General features: G+C 36.2%; 1 long non-coding RNA gene across 3 annotated transcripts in view; it reads left to right on the top strand.

Annotated features, from left to right (window-relative positions):
* LOC102003199 overlaps positions 1 to 23,182 on the top strand; it is a 161,497-nt gene extending 138,315 nt beyond the window's left edge. For 2 of the 3 annotated variants that reach the window (XR_001235329.1, XR_001235325.1), the window contains exons 2-3: positions 8,272 to 8,387; positions 10,996 to 11,702. This is a non-coding gene — a long non-coding RNA (uncharacterized LOC102003199). Of the gene's footprint in view, positions 1 to 8,271; positions 8,388 to 10,995; positions 11,703 to 22,235 lie in introns of those variants that run through there. The other variant, XR_001235327.1, reaches the window with a different exon arrangement.
* The last annotated feature ends 792 nt before the right edge of the window (positions 23,183 to 23,974 follow it).

Below are 23,974 nucleotides of genomic sequence, written 5' to 3'. Positions count from 1 at the left end.
TGTATTCAAAAGAGCAAATAATAATTCATATGAATGGGGCTCATACATAAATGCTGACTCTGAAATTGTGTGAGTCATCTATCGTGTGTCAATGGGAAGAAAAAAGCATTATGATTGTCTTCCTTGTATCCCTTTCTCTATTCTGTTGTAAACTGGGTCACATACATAATTTTTAGTTACTTTGATCCAGATATAATGTCACACTGTATCACAAGATTCCCAAGTAGTAATATTACCTTAAGATCAAAGGGTTAGATTAATAGCAGTGGAACAACATAATGACTTGTCAGTGATTTCAGTTCTCTATAGATGTTCATTGAAAATTGATTGGAATTCTTTTTGTCAATGACAGCAGCAAAGTAAACCCAACATTTTGTATGTAACCTGGGGTTTAAGGAAGAAAATTGGAAACTAAGTGATATGGTAGGTAGATATAGAAGAATTCGCTAGATACCTTGCTTGTCTCTAAACCTTCCCACAGCAGTTAGGTTTATCCTGCCTTGGGGGACACATTACATGCACCAGCATCTGATAAGTTTTAGCAATCACAATGGAAAGTCAAAAGACTCAATTTCATTTTCAAAAGGTTATGGCTATAGTTAAGATTGCTAACAATTTTTTGCCTTAAAAAAACATGATGAACACGCACATTTTTAAAACACCCAACTAGAATGAATGTGAATGGAGTTCCCTATATACTAGTTCAATTTATAGGTAATATAGTAAATTTAATGTCTTCTACCAAACATATTTTTCTTTGGCTGATTTAGGCATGGAAATCCCTCTTAATGGTTTACAGTTTGGAGTTAAACTTTTTGGTTATGCCTGCTATCTTTCAAAAAATAAATGCATCTACATGAAAAAAATTATGAAGCTTCCTACTTTTAATAATCACATGTAAATTCCTTTAGCCATTAAGTCAACAAAAAGCTATTGAACACCTGCTGTGTGTCAGGTACATCACTAGCACTGATGATAGAAAAGTGAACAAGGTAAAGATCCTGTCTTTAAGATATTTAGTGTTTTAATACTTAGTTTAATGGCATTAGGGTTTATTTCTAACCATCAGTGATATGATATTCTTTTGTGGTTTGTCAGATTTTCTAGCACAAAATATATAATATAGTATTTGAATGTCTAAATAAATGAAAAGGAAAATGTGAATGCTAGATGAAACATCTTATTTAAAGCATTAAGTTATTAGCCAAAAGTTTTCATGAAAAGTTTTTCCATGAATAGGTGAGTGAAATCATGTATATAATGTTCCTGATCCAGATAGATTCTTTACTAAGTATGGCAATGATTTCTCTGCTGTTGCAGAACTATAGTCTGTTAACACAGCACATAGTCATACCTGGTAACATGGTGCACTCATTAAGCAATCAAAAGCAATTAAGTGAGTAATTTGGATAAATTTAACGTATATATACTTTAAGTGCACTGAAAAGCAAATTTTTTTATTTAAAGAAAAAACTCAAATTAACAACAATAAAGACAAAGCCAAAAACAACACAAAAACAATAAAAATGATATAGAATTTCAAAACAAGGGAGTGATAGGAAAATAACAGTGGTTGTTATATTACATATTGTTATCTTCAACGAAGAGGGGTTTCCACAGCAGTAAAGATATCACAACTGCCATAAACATTTTGTTTGTTGATGTCTTAAATATGAGGTCACAAATTTACTTAGAAAACAGGAAATAACATGGCAGGCTGCTGTCCTCCTAATTATAAAAGTGTAATGAACACATTGAAGATAATTCATCTCAGAAAAAAATTAGAAGCTAGTAGCTGTTCAGATTATGCTATTAAATTCAAGAATAAGAGCATATTTATGGCTATCTAGACAAATATTATATGGAAAGTGAACATTAGGAAAATGCTTGCTCCATCTTAACTTGAAAAATAGAATCCAAAAAGATACGGGAAATTTCTTTCAAAAACAGACTGATTCCGACTTTAAATAATTTTTTTACTTAAAAATTCTTATTAGTGAATGTTTTTCTTCATAATGAACACATTCCTTGTGAGTTGTTCTCCACAACTACTCACAGTAGTTCTCTTAAAACAAAAAAGAGAAATTTCCAAGCAGTTGCAAATGAAGGAAAACAAAACAAATAAAAACCAAAACAAACTGACAGAACAAATAAACCAAACCAACAAACCTGTTCAATGTCCTAGTTTTCAGTTAATACCAAGACTGTACATTCTACCATAAACTCTGCAACCTTTCCAGCATTCCCACCTTGGCAGGAAACATCCCAGTGGTAGGAATCTCAAGCATTCTTCTCATTGGTCAAAATACTTTTCTATGCAGTATTTCACACTGGTAGACCTGTTGAAATGAAGTCTACTTTGGAAATAGGGAGTCACTCTTAAATGTAGGATGGAGAGTCTATTTGTGGAACTCTATGGAATTATTTTATGTGGTACAAATTGATTTTCCAGTACCTGAGCCCTTGCCTGGGATAGGCATACAAGAACCTTCTGTAACTTAAAAACGTCTATCAAAAGTTCTTGCACTTAGACTCCCCAATTACAGTACACCTTCATTTCTGTTTGTATATGAAAGATTCAAATAAGTTTTGGGGGTTCTAGCTTAGTATAATGGGAAACAGACACACAGCACTTACAGTCACTTTAACACATAGCAAAATCCTACCATCTTTGTATGCAGTGGTAGCAAGAACAAAATGACCTGAGGTTTCTGTTGAGACAGTCTTAAAATCTCCATCTATCATTATGGCTTCTCATGACATTCTCACCTCATTCTTGGCTGAAAACATTGAGCGTTTTTGTTTCTAGGTGACATATGAAATCTTTATTTTTTGTAACCATACATATTTCTATCCCTTTCTGTAGATCCTTAACCCCCCCCACATTTTCCTCTTTCAGACAAAGGAGAATCTAATGACTGATGTGCACAAGGAATTTTTCTTGTCTCACTGTGATTTTGAAATTCTTTTATATAACCCAGATTTAGAACTGTGTATGGATGGAGTCTATTCAAGAATTGAACAAGGGGCTATCAGTCTTGTCCTATTATCAAAACCCATTGAAACTTACTTTAGACTTCCCCAGAGGCAAAATTTTGCACAAGTTGCTGAGCTTGTGACACTTAACTACAGCTTTCTGATTTTCTAGCAATAAGACAGCAGATATCTATCCAGATAGCAAGTATGCTTTGGTGTGGCTTGGGAATCTTGTTATGCTTTGGAAGAAATGAATTTTCTTAACAGCAACTTATATTTTGATAAACATGGCAGTCACATAAAAGTTCTATTAGATGCTCTCTTTCTTCCAAAGCAAATGGTCATATTACTTTTGAGCCTCATGGTAAAAAGCAAACTCATGAAGCAAAGTGTAATGCCTTAGCAGATAGTTATAATAAACAAGTTGCTTTAACCCCTCTAGACTGCCCAAGAATTCCAAGAATCAAAGCCAAAACTAACCCCTGACTTGGTATCTGATCTTGATTTAACTATGTATCAAACACTTGATTTGAAGAGGTGTATTGGAAAAGATCAGATTCTTTTCTCATCCTAGATAGATATGGCCCCAAAATATCTCCTGTGTGCCCCAAGACATTGAAATATGCCTCTCAGAAAGTGTCATATGTATTACTTACTATGAAAATTTTAAAAACATCATAAATAACCTTTGTAAGAACACATTGGTACTTGATATAGGAGATTTTTGCTACACTCCCATCTGTCAAACCTGCCATTTTGGAAAAATTGCAAAGATGGCATATGTATACAAAGAAACTAGGTCTCTTGGAACATGTGTATCCACACATGTATCTACAAATGTATTTCATTTAGTTATTCATTTGATGTCATTACAAATATGTTGGCAAAACTTTGTCTCTGTTTTCTGAAGGGCTACAAGCCTTCATCATTGTCATAAAGAAACTTTTGATAGTAGCCAAGCTTTAGCCTTCATGTTTTCTACTTGACAATACCTACCAATATGCTTAGTGATGCAAGTATCAACTAAGACTTATAAATCTATCTGAGGAAATTCAGTTGCAGTGGCCAAAAAATTTCCCATTAGATCTCACAGTCATTAACTCCACTTTAATAGGAGCTCATAAACTGTGCTCATATGAAGTGGCCATTGGAGGCCCAATGCAACCAAGGGTCTCATCCCCTATTCTTGACTGCTCTTTTACAGCCCACTAGGGTAGACTATCATAAGGGATTAATGCAGTATGCCCATGTTTATAACAAATTCAGGCACAGCACAAGAACTCCTACATGAGCTTCAACTTTAATTCTTGGTTTACAGTAAAGGACACTAACCTAAGACTCTTCTAAACCCTCTTGGAAAGGACCAGATCAGTTATTAACCACAAACACTGCAATAAAATTTCATGGAATCAAGCTTTGGATTTCTGTCTGTAAGTTAAAAATATATCACAGATCCATTTCCTAGATTTCTATGTGAACAAGAGATCGAAATGGGAATCCCTTGGGATAATCTAGAATAGTGACGGTGAGCTTTTTGGAGCTTTCAATGATACAAGCAGCCCTCTGTGGCATGTGTGCCATAGGTTTGTGGCCACAGATCTGGAAGATAAGATCATGAAGGTGATAATTTTCCTGTAGTCTTTGCACCAAGCAGCAGGCTGGTAAAGCTGGATACTTTCTGTCCAAGACCTTCACCTTAAGATATCTGAACCCTAACAATTATTAGTTACCATAGCTTTCTTTGTCTTTTTCATAGCCACACTTCAGTTTATCTTTATAGTTTTGTACTTCTGGATAAATCAGGAGGATGAACAAGTACTATTCAAACCTATTGATTTTCTTCCATATGGACTCAAAAATGGATTCACCTCCGGGCGTGGTGGCGCATGCCTGTAATCCCAGGACTTGGAAGGGTGAGGCAGGAGGATCGTTGCAAGTTTGAGGCCAGTCTCAGCTACAAAGTGAGTTCAAGGCCAGCCTGAACTGCATAGCGAGACCCTGTCTAAAAAAAGACACAAAAAAAGTGGATTCACTTTCTAGAATAATCCCAAATGAGTCAGGGCCTTGACAAAAAACCATTGCCCGCAATATTTTTGTTTTTATGTCAGTACTTATTGGCACAGTTTTCAACTCTATTATTCCTAAAAGTTTAAATGCTTCTGCACAGTTACTCAGTTGGCAAATGATTAAGTTACAAAGGGAAAATTTACCAAGAAGATATGAAAAGTATATATATACTGGGAATCAAGCTCAAGACCTTGTGCTTGCCAGGCAGGTGCTGTACCACTGAGCTACATCCCTAAAGAAATTGGATATCTTTTTGAGTAGTATAGATCTAGAGAAATGAACACATAAAAGATTTGGTTAAATTACAAGTATCTCCATTGACCTAGAGGAGAGATGGTGAAAATTTTCCACTGTGGCCTTCACATGTCCTGGTCTCCTTCAGCTGTCCCACTATGTCTGTTCATACATGCCTTTAACTCCTAATTGTTCATGTTAGTAAAATCCAGGCTGTCTAAAAGCTGATGCTAATGTACAAGAATAATCCTTTTCCTATCTGAACTCTGTGTCGAAGGTGAGAAGATGGAGCCAGTGCTTGGAGGAAGGAGAATGTCCTGGGTAAATGGTTAAGATCAAGCAGACAAGGCAAGAGGACTTCATGGAGCTTGGAATGTCTCATGAATAAACCCAGACATAGCTTAATTTAAGGCCATCTTCACATCTTGAAGAATCATATTTGGGACAGCAGTTATACTATGGAGGATAAAACATATAACAGAGGCACTAAAAAGGCAGTAACTTGTAGAGCAATGTTCTTATCTCTTTCTCTTAACAAGCCTGAGCTCAGCAGTCAAGGCTTGGACATACCTTTTATCCAAGGGGACATTTAGAAATGTGCCATTTCTTGGGCATGGTAGAAGCTGGTTGAGTGAACTAGCTTTTATTCTGTGAGTAGGGAAAGAAGGTATACATGCAGAAGCACATAGTCAGAGTCTTGAGGGCCAGACACAAGGCACATATACACTATTTATGCCTCCAATCTGTTGATGAGAAGGTCAAGTAGTCATACTGAGCGGGGAAGAATGTCACAGAAATATGGGTTAGTTGCACATTCATGTCACCAATTATATGTCTGTGTTATATAGAGCAGAAAGTCTTTAAGTTTTTTGCTTGACTTGATTTAAATGGTTTGCCCAAGCAGTGATAGAAGCTGAGAAAATTTCTACTACAGATTGAATATCTACTATCTGAAATGCTTAGGGCCAGAAATGTTTCTGATTTGGGATTTTCTTCAGATTTTGGAACATTTCCTTATACATAATGAAGTATCTTGAGGATACGACTCAAGAATAAACATGAAACTTGTTTCATATGCATCTTACGCATATTCCCTGGAAGTTATTTTATACGCTATTTTGTCACATTGGAACCTGTAACACTGAGAATAGGTGTGCGATTTCTTGTTGACAATCTAATCTTTCAGATACTGGGATATTTTGGATCCTGAATTTTCAGATTAGAAATGCTCAACCTATATGCATAAACCTATATGTAAGTCTGGCAGGCACTGAGAGATGCCTACATGGCATCTGTTTCTTCCATTTTGGGAAAGAAAATTCTAATTCTTCCAGATTTGGCAATACTCTTCTAGTTCTAGGTGGTCAAGTGACACAATATAACAAATGAAACAGAAGTTGTGCATTTCTGGGAAAGCTTTTGGTTACTGAATGTAGGGTCTCTCCCTCCTCCTTTCCTCTTTTTTCTTATTTCACAGATGCACCAATGTCATACTTTGAGGAGAAGCAGCTGTTCTGTTATTAGAGACAATCAATATGAGGTTGAGAAAAAATATCAAGAATGATAGAGCCAAAGGATAGAGTCTGGGTCTTCAGTGAAGATCAGATAACTTTCTTGTGTTTGAGCCAATATAAGACAGATACCTCTGTGGTCTGAGGTTTCCAGTTTTGTGCATCCATGTTTATAGCAGAGCAGTTGTTATAGCTACATCTTGGAAACAAGCCAAATGCCCATCAACAGAGGAATGGATAAAAAAGATGTGGTATCTTTATACAATGGAGTATTACTCAGCTATAAAAAAGATACACTTGAGGCTTTTATAAGTAAATGGATGCAACTAGAGACCATAATCATAAGTGAAATAAATCAGACCTGGATGTGTAAACATCATATTGTCCCCCCAGTGTAAGAACCTGAAAGAGTAAATAAAACCCTAAAGACACTATAGATATTGTGAAAGGGAAAGAAATTGCTCAAAGGGAAAGAACAACTAGGATAGGGGAAAGGAGAAAAGAAAGAAAGAAGGGGAAAATATATATGCATATAGAAGAATAGCTGGGATAATTTTACTGCAGATGTTTACTGGTTTATTGAAATGAATAGTTAATGCTTAATTTTTTTCTTGGCTAATTTTCATGCTTATATCTGGTAATCTGAACAACCAATTTGGAGATAACAATATGCAATATAACAAGCATTGTTGAATTCCTGCCATTTTGTTTAGTGATGCTTTGTATTGTTTCTAATGCTTCTTTATTACTTTTTATTCTCTTTAATTGTTTGATCAATCTTGCATTCTTACATCTGGTAATCTGAGCAATTTTGTTGAAGATAACAATATGTAATATAACAACCATTGTTAATTTCTATCATTTTGTTTTGAAATCCTATGTCATTTTTGTTGTTTTTTTTTTTTCTCTTTAAAATAAAATAAAGACAGATACCTCATCAATTAGTGCTATTTGTGTCCCTATAAGGACACCCCTGGGTAATTTTTTATAAAGAAAAGAGTTTATTAAGAAAGAGAATTCAAGGGCTTATGCCTTATGACAGTCTTCTTGCTGGCAGAGCCCTGAAGTGGCACAGGGCATCACATAGCAAGAGACAAAGAATACTCATGTGTATCTCTCTGAGTTCTCCACCTTCACAAGGCAAACAATATTTAATCACGGGGACTGCCCCCTGATGACTTTATCCATGCTTTAGTATCTCAAGGCTGAACCTCTAAACAGCATAGTTGGATTAACTTTTGATCTGATTAATACCTCACAGAGTTCACACATGCACCCTTAGGCAATACACTCAAGCCCTGTCCAAACCATAGCAGTCCAGTATTTGCAATTGAATGGGTTGTCAAAAAATAGTCAAGAGTTGGAGAAAAGATTCTGTCCTTAACTCTATCAACTTCCTGTCCATGTGTAGGGGTGGGGAGAAGAGAGGGAAGAAGAGGGATAAAAGCACCGGTGAGCTCATGGTGGATATTTTTTCTCCTAGCTGCACTTTCCATTCTTCATCCTGCCTAGTGCCCCAGCTGGATGACCCATATGGGATGCATTAACAGTTCCTTTGTCCTCCATTCTTCTGTTGGATTTGGCCAGTACCAGCCATTGGTAAGCAATTTGGAGCACAAGGGGAAAGTAATTCAGGAACGTATCAGTTTTCCTAGCTTTGCTTCTCATCTAACAGCCATAACTCCTCTGAGATGACCTTTTCCACAAGGCTCACTTTCTTGGTTCTCTAATCACTTCCTTTGCTCATCCATTCCCGCAAGGAATAGGGTGGTGATGGCTCCCCATCTGATTCTTTGTTGTTTTTCCTAAACTGCCCAAATTTTTGTGGACAGTTCCTCCATGAAGCACCCTTAAATTACACAGTTGGAAAGTGCCATTTAATTTCTGCCAGGATCCTCTGGAGTGGGACCCTGAGCCCTGCTTCCAGAGTTTTTCCAAGGAAACAGTAAGCCTCAGACAGAAGTCTCATTGAACTTCCCATGCTCCAGAGCAGCTCCGTCACATCATGCAGTATTGGTATGAAGAGGACCAGAAGGACAAAGAGTGAAGTATAAAGCAGAGATTAGAGCATAGACTATGAAGCCAGACCCTCTGAGCTGGAATCCTGACTGTGACTCTTACCAGCCCGAGGACTAGAGATACGCTTTTACCTCTGTGCCTTACTTTCCTCATCTCTAAAGTGGGATTATACCAGTACCTGCATAATTTTTCATAACATTGCAGTCAAGGTTAAATGAAATTTACACTCAACACACAACAATACTTTGGATTTTATAATTATTCCATAAATGAAACCATAGTAATAATGATAATTACTTTTAATGACCAAGGGTCAAAGTGCTGATTATTTCAGGTGATTTTTGTTGATATAATGACATCCAGAAGAAATAAATGCCTCCTACTAAGTAGTCTCCCTTCACATTTTGATACCCAGCTGCTCACAGCTTTTATACCTTGCCTCTCCCTCTTTCCCTTCTGCTAAATATCTGGACCAGAGACCAGTGCTCTCATTTTGGCATCAGCCAACTTACAATGTCCTGCCTTACCCTGCAAGGACTCTTGCTTCACATTCTACCATCCCCGCCGGTTTCCTCTCCTTGCCCTTTCACTTGAGACTTGCTTGAGGGACTTGTTCTGCTCTCCTCAAACACCTCTGATGCATAAGTCATAAGCCCTTGCATGCCCTTTTAGTGTGCCTAGGTGGTCAGTACAGAATACACAAATTGATTAAAAAATATGTTGAAGAATTAGATCATGAACTCAGAGAAATTGCAGATGCAGAGTAATCTTGCTGTAACTGAAGGGAACTGTTATTAGTTTCTCATGAATTAGTTCTAAATAAAAAACTATTCGTTCTTTGTTCAATAATATTTAATATTATTGGTAGAAATGGTTAGCACAAAATAAAGTGAAAATAGTTAAAATTGTACACTATAAAATAAATTGTTAATCTGAGGAATTATTTATGTCTTGATGCTCATATTGAAACATGTAAATAATTAATGGGGAAAAATTTGATTTGGCACAAGTAATCAACACCAAATAAAACTGCCAGCAGCTAAATTGGCACATAAAAAGTTTATTATTGCCTAAAAATTGACAAATGAATCTATTTTTTTACTAAGTTTAATGTGAATAATTTGACCTGAAATAATTGGATTTGGTACAGATAATAATCATAAAAGTAAGTCTGCAATTAAAGTACCCAGGATCAGTAAAATTCGATATAAACAACAAAAAATCCCAACACTGAATAACATTTTTATTTAAACCTTATGTGGAAAATAATTGATTCCAATGAAATGAATTTCAATAAATTAAAAATCAAAATGGAAAAAGCTAAAGAAGCCTTATTGCCTTGGAAAAAAATTTTGTGAAGTAAAAAAGCACTTACCAGAAAATAGCTCCAAAATGCTTTTCAAATGAGTAAAAATGCTTATGTAAAGCAGAGGGGTTAACAACTGACTGTCAGTTTGACCGAATAAAGAGAGGGGGTACTGAGCTGTGAGGGCACAGCCTCGTCAGTGGCTTCACTCACTGATCACTTCCTAGGTGAATGGGCTGCTGGAGGTGGGGCCTGCTCGGAGGAAGCAGACCATGGGAGTGAAATCTTGGGGACATACCCGGTCCTTTGCTCCTTCCTCTGGCATTCTTCTCCTAATTTCTTCTTCCCCCTCACCATGAAGTGAGCAGCGTTGTTCCGCCATGCCCTTTGGCCATGATGTTCTGTCTCATTTCAGACCCACAGCAATAGAACCACTGACCGTGGAATGAAAGTTCTGAAACTGAGCCAGATAAACCATTCTCTACTTTAAATTGTATATGTCAGACATTGTGTCCCAGCAACAGGGAATCTCATTAATACATAAAGTTTTCCATTTAATTTACTTACATATAATTCTGACGTAAAGGTTTCTACCCTTAAACATAGGGGTCCAAGTATTCTTAGGTCAGTGCATCCTAGGATTAAAATTGTCTTTATGGTCAAAATTTCTGGGTAAAAATAAAAGGCTCAAAACTTCCTACACACAATTATTTGTTACAGTGTCAAGAGTGATCAGGACAAGTTGGGAACATGAGGTGACATCAAGAAGAGCAAGTGTTTATTTTGTGCCACAATTTCATGTCTGGGTGTCTAGATGGCAGCTTAGTGCAGCATGCACCAGGAGAAAGAACACAAACTTCATTCTTTTTTTTTTTTCCCTAGACTTAGCTCTCCTAATCTAGTTTCTCACTTGGAGAAATGAAACATAAATCTAATCCTTGGATTTCTCAGAAGCACAGTCATCTTCCCAAATGAAAATCTCGGTATAATAAAAAAGACAAATAACAACAAATGTTGGCAAGGATATGGAGAACCAGAAACATCATATACAGTTGGTAAGATTGTGAAATGGTGAAGTAACTTGCTCACAAATGTTTGGCACTATTATTAGTTGCCAAAATGGAAACAGTCCAAATGTAACCTGATGAATAAGAAAACAAAAAGTGGGATATTACTGGGCAATAAAAAGAAATGAAGTGCTGATATGCTACAACCTGCATGAACCTTGAAAACAAGTTAAACAAAAGAAGCCAGCTGCAAAGACCATAAATTGTATGATTCCATTTATATTAATGACCAGAACAGGAAAAGCAACTGAGACAGAAAGTGTATTAATGTTTTCTTAGGAAGGAAGTTGGTAGACAGGAGATGGGAAGAAATGCTAGTACCCTTATGTTCAGGGGAATAAAAATGTAAAATTGAGCACCAGGGATATAGCTCAGCAGCACAAGTGCCTACCTGGCAAGCCTAAGGTTCTGAGTTTGATTCCCGGTACCCAAACAAAAAGTAATATTGAACATGGTGATGTAACAACTTTGTGAATGTATTAAAAACCACTTAAATCAATGAATTTCATGGTGTCTCAATAAATGATGCATTATAATGTAAATCCTCATGAATAGGGTCATATTCTAAAGCTTGTGAAAGTCAGTTCATCCCTTTTAGGTGTCAAACTCTTCTTCTTTGCAATGCTGACGTAAGGCTCTCATGGAGATGTTGGGAGAGTAAGTGAGACAATGAATGTAAGGTTGCTTGCACAGCCTATGGTTTATCGTCCAACATGATTCATGCTCTTCCTTACATGGGTGAAAATTGTAACAGAGGAACAGTAGCCCCAATGGAGACTGCATTCTCCTTGATTCTTTGATTGAAGGTCTGCTATGATATAGTTCTGGCCAGTGGCAGGTGAGAAGATGTGATATGCGTGGGCAAATGGTAACACACTTGTTACATCTATTCTACTTTCTTTCCCCCTTTCTACCTCAACGGAGACACTGATAGAAAATGCCCATGTCCTTAAATCCCCATGTGAGACAAAAATACACTTGTCCACACTACATTTAACTAATAACCTCAGTGAGAAACAAACTTCTATATGGTTAAAGTGTTTTTTATTACAGCAGTTTTTGTTATCTTTACTAAGACAAAAATTCTAGTAGGTACCCAGTATGTTTTTGACACACAAAAGAGACATATTTGTCATTTGTTAGCACACTTGGAATGTTCAATGAAAGCCAATAGAGACTGGGAAGGGAAGAATATTGAAATCCAAAGGTGCAAGGCATGAATGCATGGGGAAGAGCTGTTCCATCCTACTCAGAGTCTTATTATTTATTGTGCCATTCATAGTTCAACCTTACTTTAGGAACTGGTGTACTTGATTCAACCCCAAGGTCATGATGCAAATATTACATTAATTCTGAGTCCTTTGTACTATTTCTAAGTACTCGTCTCTACAGTGAAGACACGTTGTCCAGGAGAGAGCTAGACATTTAAAAAAGGTAAACAAAGCATAGGTTATATTGAATGATGGTAAGTGGCTGGGAAGTAAATAAGGCAAGGAAAGGTGAGAGATCTGCTGTGATGCTTAGTTTTAAATAAGATGATCAAAGACTGTGTCACAGAGATGGTGGCATTGGAACAAAGATTCCAGGACAATAAGCAACCAAGCAAGCCATGACTTCCAGAAGAAACAATAGTACAAAGATCTGAGATAGGAACTGATTGCACTCAAGGAAATTCAAGGAGGGCAGTGTGGTCAGGGTACAATAAGCAAGGGGAAGAAACCATAGAAGAGGGTGAGGTAGATAGCATGGAGGCTGGGGGAGGAGAGAAAGAGCACAGAGAGAACCCAAAAGAACTCAAGATCAGAGAGAATTGGCTTCCTGTCATTGACTTCAACAATGAAAGCCAGCATTATGCTCAGAAAGACAGATAAGTCTAGTTCCATTTCAACAGATACTGTTTCAGGAATTAGGCAATAATGTCACAGCAGGAACCAGACAGAACTCCATGATGAAAGATAACCAAGATGATCTGTAACTCTTGCCACTGTGGAGTTGCCTCAGTGCCCAAGTACACCATATAACATATTTGTAGAGAGGCAAACAAGTTTGAAGGACTGCTTACTTACCAGAGGTGGATTAATTGGGAAGAAATTGAGTTTCTAGGATTAAGGAAACAAGGACACTATGTTTTCTTTGCATATCTCAGTTGTACTAGATTAGTTTTGATCTGTACTACAACTCTATAAATTGACTCTGTTTCAATGAAATTAAGGTGATATTTTTCTGGGCATATATCTACCTAAAATTATATGAGAAACTCTAAATTTAAATTTATTTCATAGAGTACAATTTATGATATATATGACACAACAACTTATTTATTAACTTTAAGGGAAGACATCCCAACATTTGATCTAAATTTTTAAAACAAAAGTTTTAAATGCTTAGCATATTTCTGTCTATTGACATTGTATGAATACAATTAATCCATTTTTTTTACCATATAGCAAACCAAAGAGCAATAAATAATAGTCACATTGTAGCTTTAAATATAACTTGGATGGCTTAAGGGAATTATGGAAGAAAATACTCAAAGTCAAGTTTCATGTGCTTTAGAAAACAAATTTGTAATTGTTTTTTGTAAACTCATTGTTAAAATTATGTTTTTAATCATTTTCTTAGAAAATAAGCAGATTTATGCACCAAAATACATATCACAGCTATATTTTAAGTATCTGTAGTTTCCAATTACATTTATAGGAAGTAATCCTACATAATTGTTGTCACATCTTAAGCCATTATTTAAATTTTTTTTCCCTCAAACACAATAAAACCCACTCAGATGGCATCGTCTTGCACTTATTTCTGCAAAGGAAGAGAACAATGAGAGAAATAGAGAAATGTAGGAAACTTTTACAAAGGGAAAGGATGGAATTACTTGTAGATAGGTACTAGCCCTGTACTGTATATATGAATGCCTAATTAAAGTCCCTGGAGTGTAAACATCTAAAACAAAATCATGACTTTGCAAAATACCTTTAGAAGACATGCTGGTGAACTGCTTTTACAGAAGCCATCATTGTTAATTTTCTGCTGGGAATAAAAATGTGATGACTCTAATTTACTGGTTTTATTTATTCCCTACCTAACACATATTTTTAGAGAACTATAACTGGAAAGGATCTCTAGGAATATAAAGATGCTCAAAACAAGGTTACTGCCTGACCAGAATTTATTGTTAAGTGCGAAAGGAAAGGAAATCAAGGCGCGTTAATGAAGAGTAAATGAAGAATTCATGAAGCTCCTCCATGTTCCAGGAGCTACTGGATGCTGCACTGCTTATTCCTCACAGCTCTTTGGGTACATGTGGGGAGACGTGGGCCAAAGGGAGCAACTGAACCTGAGTGGACTAAGGAAGGGACCTTGGGGAACAACAGTTCCCATGTTCCAAAATGCATGGTTAGAGTTTAGAGTAGAAGCTGCTGAAAAACCGTCAGCAGACTTTAGAGCAAGTTCCTGTCAAAGATGTTTGTTCTAGCCATGGTGTCCCCTCTGCCCTGATAAGATTGCCTAAACTAGGTCAACATAACACACCACCCCATTCCAGCCCCATCCCCAAAGCCCCTATATAATATGTCACAAAATGCTTCTCTTCTCTGTCTTTGTTCTTACATCCTTGAATTATAAATAAATAACTGCAGAGATCTCAGCTGATTATTGTTTCCCTGAGGCTCTCATATGCTCAAGATGCAGCCCCTCTGGGTCCATTCATTGCCTGAACTAAATCTCATCTCAGAGTAATCATTTTCTTTCTCTGTGCAGCCATGGTTACATACAGCTACAGCGAGACATTACTGTTTTCAATGTGCAATCGAGGACATGAGGTTTAGAGATAGTTCCAATATAATACAGTAAGTGAGTGATGGCAGAACACAAACCTAGACAATTCAGACAATTAGGATGTCCCTAATGGCCATTCTCTTCCACACCACATGATTTTGAAATTAGGGCAGTATGGACACCATTCCAATCTTCTTCCATATTTAATCCATAGGGTATGCATTTTGTCCCCACCACTTTTTATTCCCACCTTCCTTCGTAGAATTTGGATCCTAGCTCCAAATCGTCCCTGCCTTTATTGAAAGTAACCATGGAAGTATTTTGTTGGTGATTTTAGTAGATTAAATTTTATTGTTGAAAAAATTATTGTATTACTCAAGGTTCTGTTTCTCTGCTGCAAAGGAGCAATAGCATGTGCATGTGTTTGTGTGCATGTGAGTTTCTATATACAGAGGAGCTACAAAGGATCTGCTCACATGATTATGGACCTTGACAGTGTAAATCAGCAAGCTGAACACCAAGGAGAGTCAAAAATTTTCAGTCCACGTAGGAAGGATGAAGAACCAGGAGAGTAGAATATGTAGCTCTAGTTGAAAGGTCAGCACACTTCAAGTCCAGTGAGACTCAGTGCTTCACTTTGAGTACAAAAGCAAGAAAAAAAATCAGTGCATTAGTTCAAAGGCCATCAGACAGGGGCAATTCTGTGTTATTTTCTTAGAGGAAGCTCAGACTTTACATTCTATTTGGGCCTTCAATTGATCGGATGAAGCCCACCCATATTATACAGATCAATTTGCTTTCCTTAATCTACTAATTGATGTTTCTTATCCAAAAATGCTCTTACAAAAACACCCAGAATAATATTTTATCAAATATCAGGGTACCCAATAGCTCAGTCAAGGTGATACATGTAATGAACCATCACATTTGTGATTCAGAAATCATATCTGGAGATGACTGCATCATCATCTATTTAAAGAAAGTTAATGAAAAACCTAGTGGTTCTGTCTGCTTAGTGTGTTCCTCAGAAAAATGTGGAATATGCCTAGTACATTCTGATCTGGTCTTGGATGGAAAGGGCACTTTACAGTTCTGGTGATGATGATGATGAAGTGTAAGTCACTTGAGCACTCGACAGTTGTATTTATGGAGCGAGACGTTTCCTTTAATGTTATTTTATAGGCAACAGGGAAAACTCTGCAAACATATTTTGGATAACATACAAATTTGTCAAGGTCTTGAGTTACTCCACATTCAGAATGCAGGAGTATCTCATGTTCACATGGAACATTTACACTTTATACAAGCAGACCTTGGGGAAGTTTCAAAATATCTGGAAAACAGACTTTGTATACAGATGTTCATGGTAGAATGATGAGTATATTACAATTTCCCCAGGAAACAGATTAGTAGACAAGGCTGGTTCAGAGGCAGCTTTGGACACGACATAAGGTTCTTAAGCTCTGGAGTCTACTGTTGCAGGAATATAAGAGTAAAACTGAAGGTGAACAGCAGCTCATGTTCTTACCAACTTGCTTAAACCTGTTGGTAAAACCTAAACCTGAGAGGGGAGTTGCCCATAGAAATACTATTCAATTTTTCTTTAAGGAAAGTTTCTCATCTGGAGCACAAAATATCTAAGAACAACACCTTGGGCTGTTTTGGTTGGGAAATGAAGGGTCAAGTGCTTGTGACATTAGTCTTTTGGGAACTAAACTCCTCTCTCTTCTCTTGACCCAAGTCATAGATCTTCATCTAACAGTTAGGAACACATTTACAAGTTAACTAATTTTTCTGTCTCGTCCAATTCAGAATTTAGGAGTGCATCAGATTTGGCTGGGGTACTTACCTCACCATGGTGAAACCAATTTTATAACATGGTGAATGTACATCTTCAGATATGTTTCTACATAACTTTTTCTGGAGACTGAGTTTTCTAGTCACACATATGCCACTGTTAGTAGGAGTTTCATTTTTTCTTCACAATGGAAGTTTTACAATGTAGGTAATAGACTCATTTTATTTACTTCTTTCGTAAATATTTGCTGGTATCTAAGAAATATGGTAGATATTGGAGAGAAAAGGTGATATTAAAAAACCAAGCAAGGACTCCTATCCTCATACTTATAATTTAGTGTGTTTATGAAGTGTGATCAATGAATGTTTAAATTTAAAGAAGAATTTATTACACTAAAAGATGCATTGCTACTAATCTCTTTCAAAGTACTCATCCTCACCTCAAACATATTTATCCCATCATTCTTGCCATCTTCTGATACAGTTCTGGAGTTTTCTTTCTTGAGTGTCTTTGATTGCTTTGTCATGACTGCCTCAGTGTGCTGAATCAATTTAAAACATTTATCTTTCCTGGTCATTTTGACTGTGGGGAAGAGCAAGGTAGTTCATGGTGCTAGATCCTGTGAATAAGGTGGACAAAACACATCACCACGCTTTTAAAATTCTGCCTTTCTGTTCAGTGGCATGTGGCAGCAGCAGCAGCAGCAACAGGAACAATAGCAGCAGCATGTATTGCATTTCTAATCACACTGCTTAAAGACACGAAGAAGGACTTCCAGAACTGCTTCAGAAAGTAGTACTAATAATGACAGAAGTGATTTCAAAGCAAGGGAGAGTGTTGAGAGGGGTTTAATGGCAATGTGTCTTTTACTGTCATCAATTTTTTTGAAATTTAAAATTTTAAAACCATACATTTTGATCATACCTTTATTAAAAATTCCATAATTTACTACTTAAATATTTTACATTATATAATTTATAAACATAAAAAGTAACAAGAGAAGTCAAATTAAAATTTTTGTCTGTGCTATCCTATTTTGAGTATTTCCATTATGAAAACGTCCTTCCATATAATTCTTATACTTATCTGTTTATCTTGTTGTTAATTATGGTATACATTTTACATTCTTTTGCTTTGTAAATTATCTTTGCAAACTCTTGCCTATGAATATCATAAGAACTTTCCAATCTCTATGTTCAAAATTATAATTTTTAGAAATACAAGCGGTTTTATAAGTACAAACAGTAGCAAGTTGTTCATTCTTTAATTGCATTCATTTACCTGTGTGTAATTCCTTAATAAATAACATTAAAGGTAGTTTTTTTCCAGCAATGTGTCTTCCAGACACTACATGTTGGAATTTTATAAATTAGAGCTGTGAGAAGTTTTGCTTCTGTGTTGACAGAGATGAGGAATGGACTGACATGCATTGGGGCCACTTAGATTTATCTCAGAATCCTAGCCGATTTTAGAAAAATGTCTAAAACCCAAAAGCAAATGAAAATCATTCTGTTACCAAATGCAAAATACGAAGATTTTTTTCTCTTCTTTTTATTAAAAACATGGAAGAAAATAGGGGAAATATTAAGGTATTATTACTAGGGACATGTACATAGAAAAGACATGTTAAAAGCATTGATAGTGCTTTAAAATATATTTTTACAACTTTAAATTACACCTAAATTGTCACATTTTTATGTTGGCCTACTAGAATTCTAAAATGTTTCTCCTTAAAATAACAATTGTTTCTGTACCATAGAAAAAAATTATTTTTGCAAATCTTGTGATGGTTGTATTGTTGACTCTATTGTATGGCTTCCCTTTGCCAACAATAGGCTTCTTCTTTCTCGCAAGTAAAAATAGGCATGGAATTATTGGAAGAAATGCGTGTGCTGATTTACCTCTCTTGGGTTGCTTCTCCAAAAGGACGTGGATGGGGAAGTGGGAGTGGTATTCCTGGAGGGAGTCCTTGTGTAGTTATCACGGGAATGTCTCTAATAAAAGACAAGCAGGGTCTAATGAAGAGCAGGATACAGTAAAGTACTTAAACCAAGCCCTGTATGCTTTTCCTGTGTTTCAATTATTTTGAGTGGCTTACTGGATTCTGAATTGCCAGCAGCTGCTTGCTTGCTCACTTTTTTGTCTGTCAGCTGCCAGCAGCTGTTCCTTCTTACCCCATATCCAGATGCAAACAGCTGTTCTCCCCTTCTTCACAATTGTCAGCAGTGGCTCATTTTTGCCCCAACCACATGGACACTTGCAGCGATATGAATTTTATTTTTCACTTGTGAGGAAATAATAGAAAGCTTCAGGGAGATTGAATGTTGTAAGGAGAAGAGGGAATGAGAGGTAAATAGATGCAGGAGAAACCCGTGTTGGCAAGTTGGATGGTGGATGAGATTCTTCTAATTGTTTTTCAAGGGCTGTGTAAGTCTGTAAAAACAGATACCTCTACTTCCGTAGTGTGACATTCACCTTGGAAAGTATGGAGTCATCACTAACAAATGCCAGCAAGCTGAGCACTTAAGAAGGATTTATGATGGTATTCTAAGGAGTTGGTTTTAATTCATGCATTTAAGAAATATTTATGGATACTCTATGCCATGCACTGTTCTGAACATGCAACAGGTGCTAAATAAATGAATATGCATTTATGGATGTATTCATACATATGCACATATATTCTTATTCATCCTGTGTCTGCTAATGCTATAAAGAGATGATATCTTAAATGAATTGTTTCTATTGAATTCAGCCTTTCTCTCCTGTGGAACAGGGAAATTTTGGGTTATTGCCTTAGCTAAGAAATATTCCTGGTTCTCATCTTTCTTTCTTTTTTCATGTACCCTTGGGAGGAAGGTGAAACTGGGGAGGAAGGGAACTCAACATTTATCTAGCACTTACTGTGTCTCTGGTATTGTGCGTTGTTCTTCATGGGTGATTGGGTTTCATTTTCATTAGCAGCTTAGGAAATGGGCATTATTATTCCCATCCAGCTGATGGGAAAACTGAAATTGGAAGTGTAAAGCTGCTTACCTTTAGTCACACAACCAGGATTCCTGGCTCATCACTGTGGTATATAGAATCCCGACTCTTTAGCATCCAAAAAGCACAGTGCAAAGGAAGAAAAGAGAAACCAGCTCAGTGTTACTTATTGTTGAATCATAAAAATTATATTTCTCCAAAGATGAGAATAGAACTAAGAAATGGAGCAAATTATATGGTAAAGTACCTGCATCCATAAAAATAATGTTTGAAGATCATGACAGAGAAATTGACAGAACTAAATGCAACCCACACTCCAAAGTATAAGCTCTTTTCACTACAACCTGCCTTCTTATGTGCTTCATTTTATAACTCTTCAGGTAGCAGAAAATAGTATAGTGATTACGGGCTTAATACTGAGATTGTGGAAGCAGATATATCACGAGTCCAAAGCCTTCCTCTTCAATCAGAAATGTGTTCAAACTTCACATCATCATTTTAAGGTGCAGGGCACCATCATAAGACCTGAAATGAAACATAAGATGCTGAGGTCTCATTGCTGAAGTTCTTACCACTAATAAAAACATCTGCTTTCCTCCCTCTGCCCTCAGCCTCTTCTGTGTTAATGGAAGGTTTTGAAAGGGTACTGACCAAAGTATGGGAGGACTTGATACCCTCATTTCACACCCTAACTCCATCCATTAGTATTAAGAATTGTTAGTGGTTATCCTTTATAATATTGAGTGGGAAAGAACTGGCTGAGGCTCTAAGAAAACTTCCTATGGGTTAGGGAGCCATTAAGGAAAAGCTCCTTATCCTTGTAAAAATTTCCCAAACTTTTAGGGCCTGGTTTCTGTGGCTGGCCAGGAGTCAGCCTCAGTTAGGAGCCTGCCAAATTGAGCATCAACAGCTCATTTGGCTTGGAAAAAAAGAAATGAGAAACAACTGACATTTGTATACTTGAAATTATGAGCTGTTTCTCTAACAAAGAGACCAAACACTTTTGGGTTGTTTTACAGTAAACATACACATTGAATAATCTGGTTGGCCAGCAGCTGGCTGTGCATATGTAGGGCATATGTGAACACATATGGATGCATAAAACTCACATATGTTCACTTAAAAGGACACTGTCAAGTCGTTTTATGGCTTTTTTTGTTCTCCAGGCTCTATTATTTATAAAATCTTCTTAGAAGCTTAAAAATACAATTCCTTTCCCTACTGATTTTTGGGTTTTTTTCAAGCAAGTATTTTGAATGACACTCAAATAAATGGGGCTTGTTCTATTTAAAAGCTAATTCTACTTAAATGTATACAGCAAAGCACATCGTCCAATCGAAAATAAACCACTAAGAGAGAGACAATTCATATGAAGAGAAAATTAAATACATTCTGTGTTCAGAGTGGACATTTCAGAATTGAAGAGTACTTGAAAAATTGTTTTCTGGTGTTTCTGTACTTTTAGTTTATATCAGATATTACATATAGAAATTTGGAACTAGGATAAACCCTATTTTCTTCTTTCTAAAATTTTTTTAGTAATGTTTTTCTAGTGTCTTCACTAAGTAAGAGATCCTTTAAAAGGTCTTGATTTGAGGAAAAGCTGTGAAGAAACAAATTAGAATGACCAAAGTATCTCAAAAGGTAGTCACAAATCACAATGAATCAGCAAACCAAAAACTAAAATAGTGATTTATGAATGATAACTTTGCACTCACCGAACTTGCAAAAAGCAAAAACCAAAACAACATATCACTAATAAAGATGCAAAGAAAGGGCCCTTTCAATAGATTCCTGTTGGAAATGGGTTTTTAGCTTTTTAGAAGTAAATTGGGCAACTTTCTTAAAAAAAAAAAAAGGTTGCTTATACTTACTCTTCATATTACCATTCTTCTCCTAGAAATCTAACTCATAAAAATAATATAGAAATAGAATATATCCACAATATTTCCATAAAGTATTATTGTGTCAAAAAGGAAAAAGGGAAAAGAAATCATGTAAATGTCCTTCAATATTGTTATTGTTGAATATGTTAAGATATTCTGCATGATAGAATATTATATATCCTTTGAAAAGAGTGGAGCACCAGCAGTTGACTTAGAACAATTTCCATCTAGTATTGCTGAGGAAGAAAAACAAGATGAATGGAAGAATGTATAGTATGAGCCTCTTTTATAAATCAATGACCAAGGAAATGTTGAAAGTTTGATATGTATGCATCTGACTATTTATCATACCATTTCATATCTTATCAATCATCCATCTACCGACTATAGTAACAACCTTCATACTAGGTTGTTAAAATTGGTTTTCTGAGAGGAGTGGGATAGTTATGGTGGTATTGGGTGAGGAAGCTACACAAAAAAGGGAGTCTTAGATAAGAAAATTCCTACATGAAAGACATGGTCACGCTTATGAAAAATCTATATGTGTATACATTAAAGGAATTTTTGAAATAATAATTTATTACATTAAACATTCTCCTCTTCTAGTTTTCAGGTCTGTTTCAATAGACAAAGGAGGATGCGAAGGTTGCCTGCAATCATTTCAGGGTACTGGTGCCACCAAGTGGTGTCTAGAGCAATTGTCGATGGCATAAATTACCCCAGGAGCGACAGAGCGTCTTGGTTTACCAATGCCTTCCTTGCATGACAATGAGCAGAATGTGGGAAGCTCCAGTTATTTCTGGACTGAAGTGCATGTCTGTGATCCTGGCACTCACATAAACAGAAAGTATAAGAAATGGATAGAGAACAAACAGCTCTTGCCCTAGAATTTGTGCTCTCTTTGGTTTGTCTTGCTGGCAGGTGTTCTGCTATGCTTAACATTCACCCATCAAGTCTTGAAATGTGTACAATTATGTGTAGTTACTTGGACTAGCTTTATAACTGGTATGACTTTAATGGCTTGATCTCTTATATTGGTTTTATCTTTTTATTGTTATTATCCTTGTCTTGTCCATCATTATTCCTCTCCTAGTGCCTTATAAACACCCTCACTTTCCTAGGCTCAGTCTCGCCTTCCTCCCATCCAGCCATAACCCACTTCTATACTAAGCTTCTTGAATTTCTGATCATTTAATAACATGATTCAAAAACCTTAAATTGTTTCTTCCTCCCCACTGGCAAGTCTTGCCTCAGCAAAGCTTTCCTGAGTAACCACAATGACTCTATTTGCCCTAAATGGTCCCTCTTTACTTTTGCTACCCAAATGTAATTACTATGACTTTACTCAATCTTGAAAAAGTGCCCTGGTTTGGATGATGCACTATATAGATACTCCAGCTCTTACCCATTTGGTTTGCCTTGTCTTATGTACAATAAATAATCTAAGAGAAGAATGTACAAACTTTGTGGAAATATTGGATTGAGGTAGGGAGGGCTCATATCTAAAGGAGAACATGTGTATCTGAAATTATTTGAAATATATCAACCCATTTAAAATTTTTTCATTACTTAATTGAGTGAAGGTTTTACAATTGTATCAGGAAATTTTCTTTTGTAGCTTTCACATAGTTTTCTATTAATTTTTCACTGAAAAAACTCTTGTGATATTTGCATATATCATTCTCATAATTCATTGTCAAACGTGAAGAATACTCAACTAAATAAAAACACAAAAACTGTAAAAACTTGGAGGAGGTACAAATACTGTGAGCTCTTTCAGTACAGTCGTATCTTATTTATTTGCCCATGAATGTTTTTAAGAATTTAGAGGAGTTTCTCCCAGTGTGTCGAACTAAAATTTGAGTAATGGATTCTGTTTTAAGTATTTTCTATTTTTCCTTGTCATACTTTGTGTTAACCTTTGTGCTGGTGGTTGAATATGTACTATGTAAAGCAATGCTTTATTCTTAGCTTACCATTAAAAGAAATGCACAAAGTTTTTCTTATAATAGGAAAGAAATTGAGCTCAACCACATATTTTTTTCTTGGTCCTTAAATATATTTTTAAGACAACCATCTCTTGGAAAGGACATTGACTGTACAGGCTTGACGCTGTGACCTCGTTAACACCAGGTGCTCAGCAAATGAGTGTTCATTTAATATACTTGCATTCTTCAGATCATCCTGTGCAGCTCTTTTTCCTGCTTTAATGGTATAATCTTGAGCCAATCTAGAATACAGGAAGTTGGAATTCAATTTAAGTTACTTTTTAACTAGTTGAGAGTCATTCATTCATCATCATCGACTTATTTCCTATATGTCCTGCCAGGTGCTGAGTTTACACT

Source organism: Chinchilla lanigera, unplaced genomic scaffold, assembly GCF_000276665.1.
Source record: "Chinchilla lanigera isolate Chin_1 unplaced genomic scaffold, ChiLan1.0 scaffold00004, whole genome shotgun sequence".
Classification (NCBI taxonomy): domain Eukaryota; kingdom Metazoa; phylum Chordata; class Mammalia; order Rodentia; family Chinchillidae; genus Chinchilla; species Chinchilla lanigera.
Note: the sequence above shows the minus strand (reverse complement) of the source record. Positions and strands in the feature narration are given on the sequence as shown.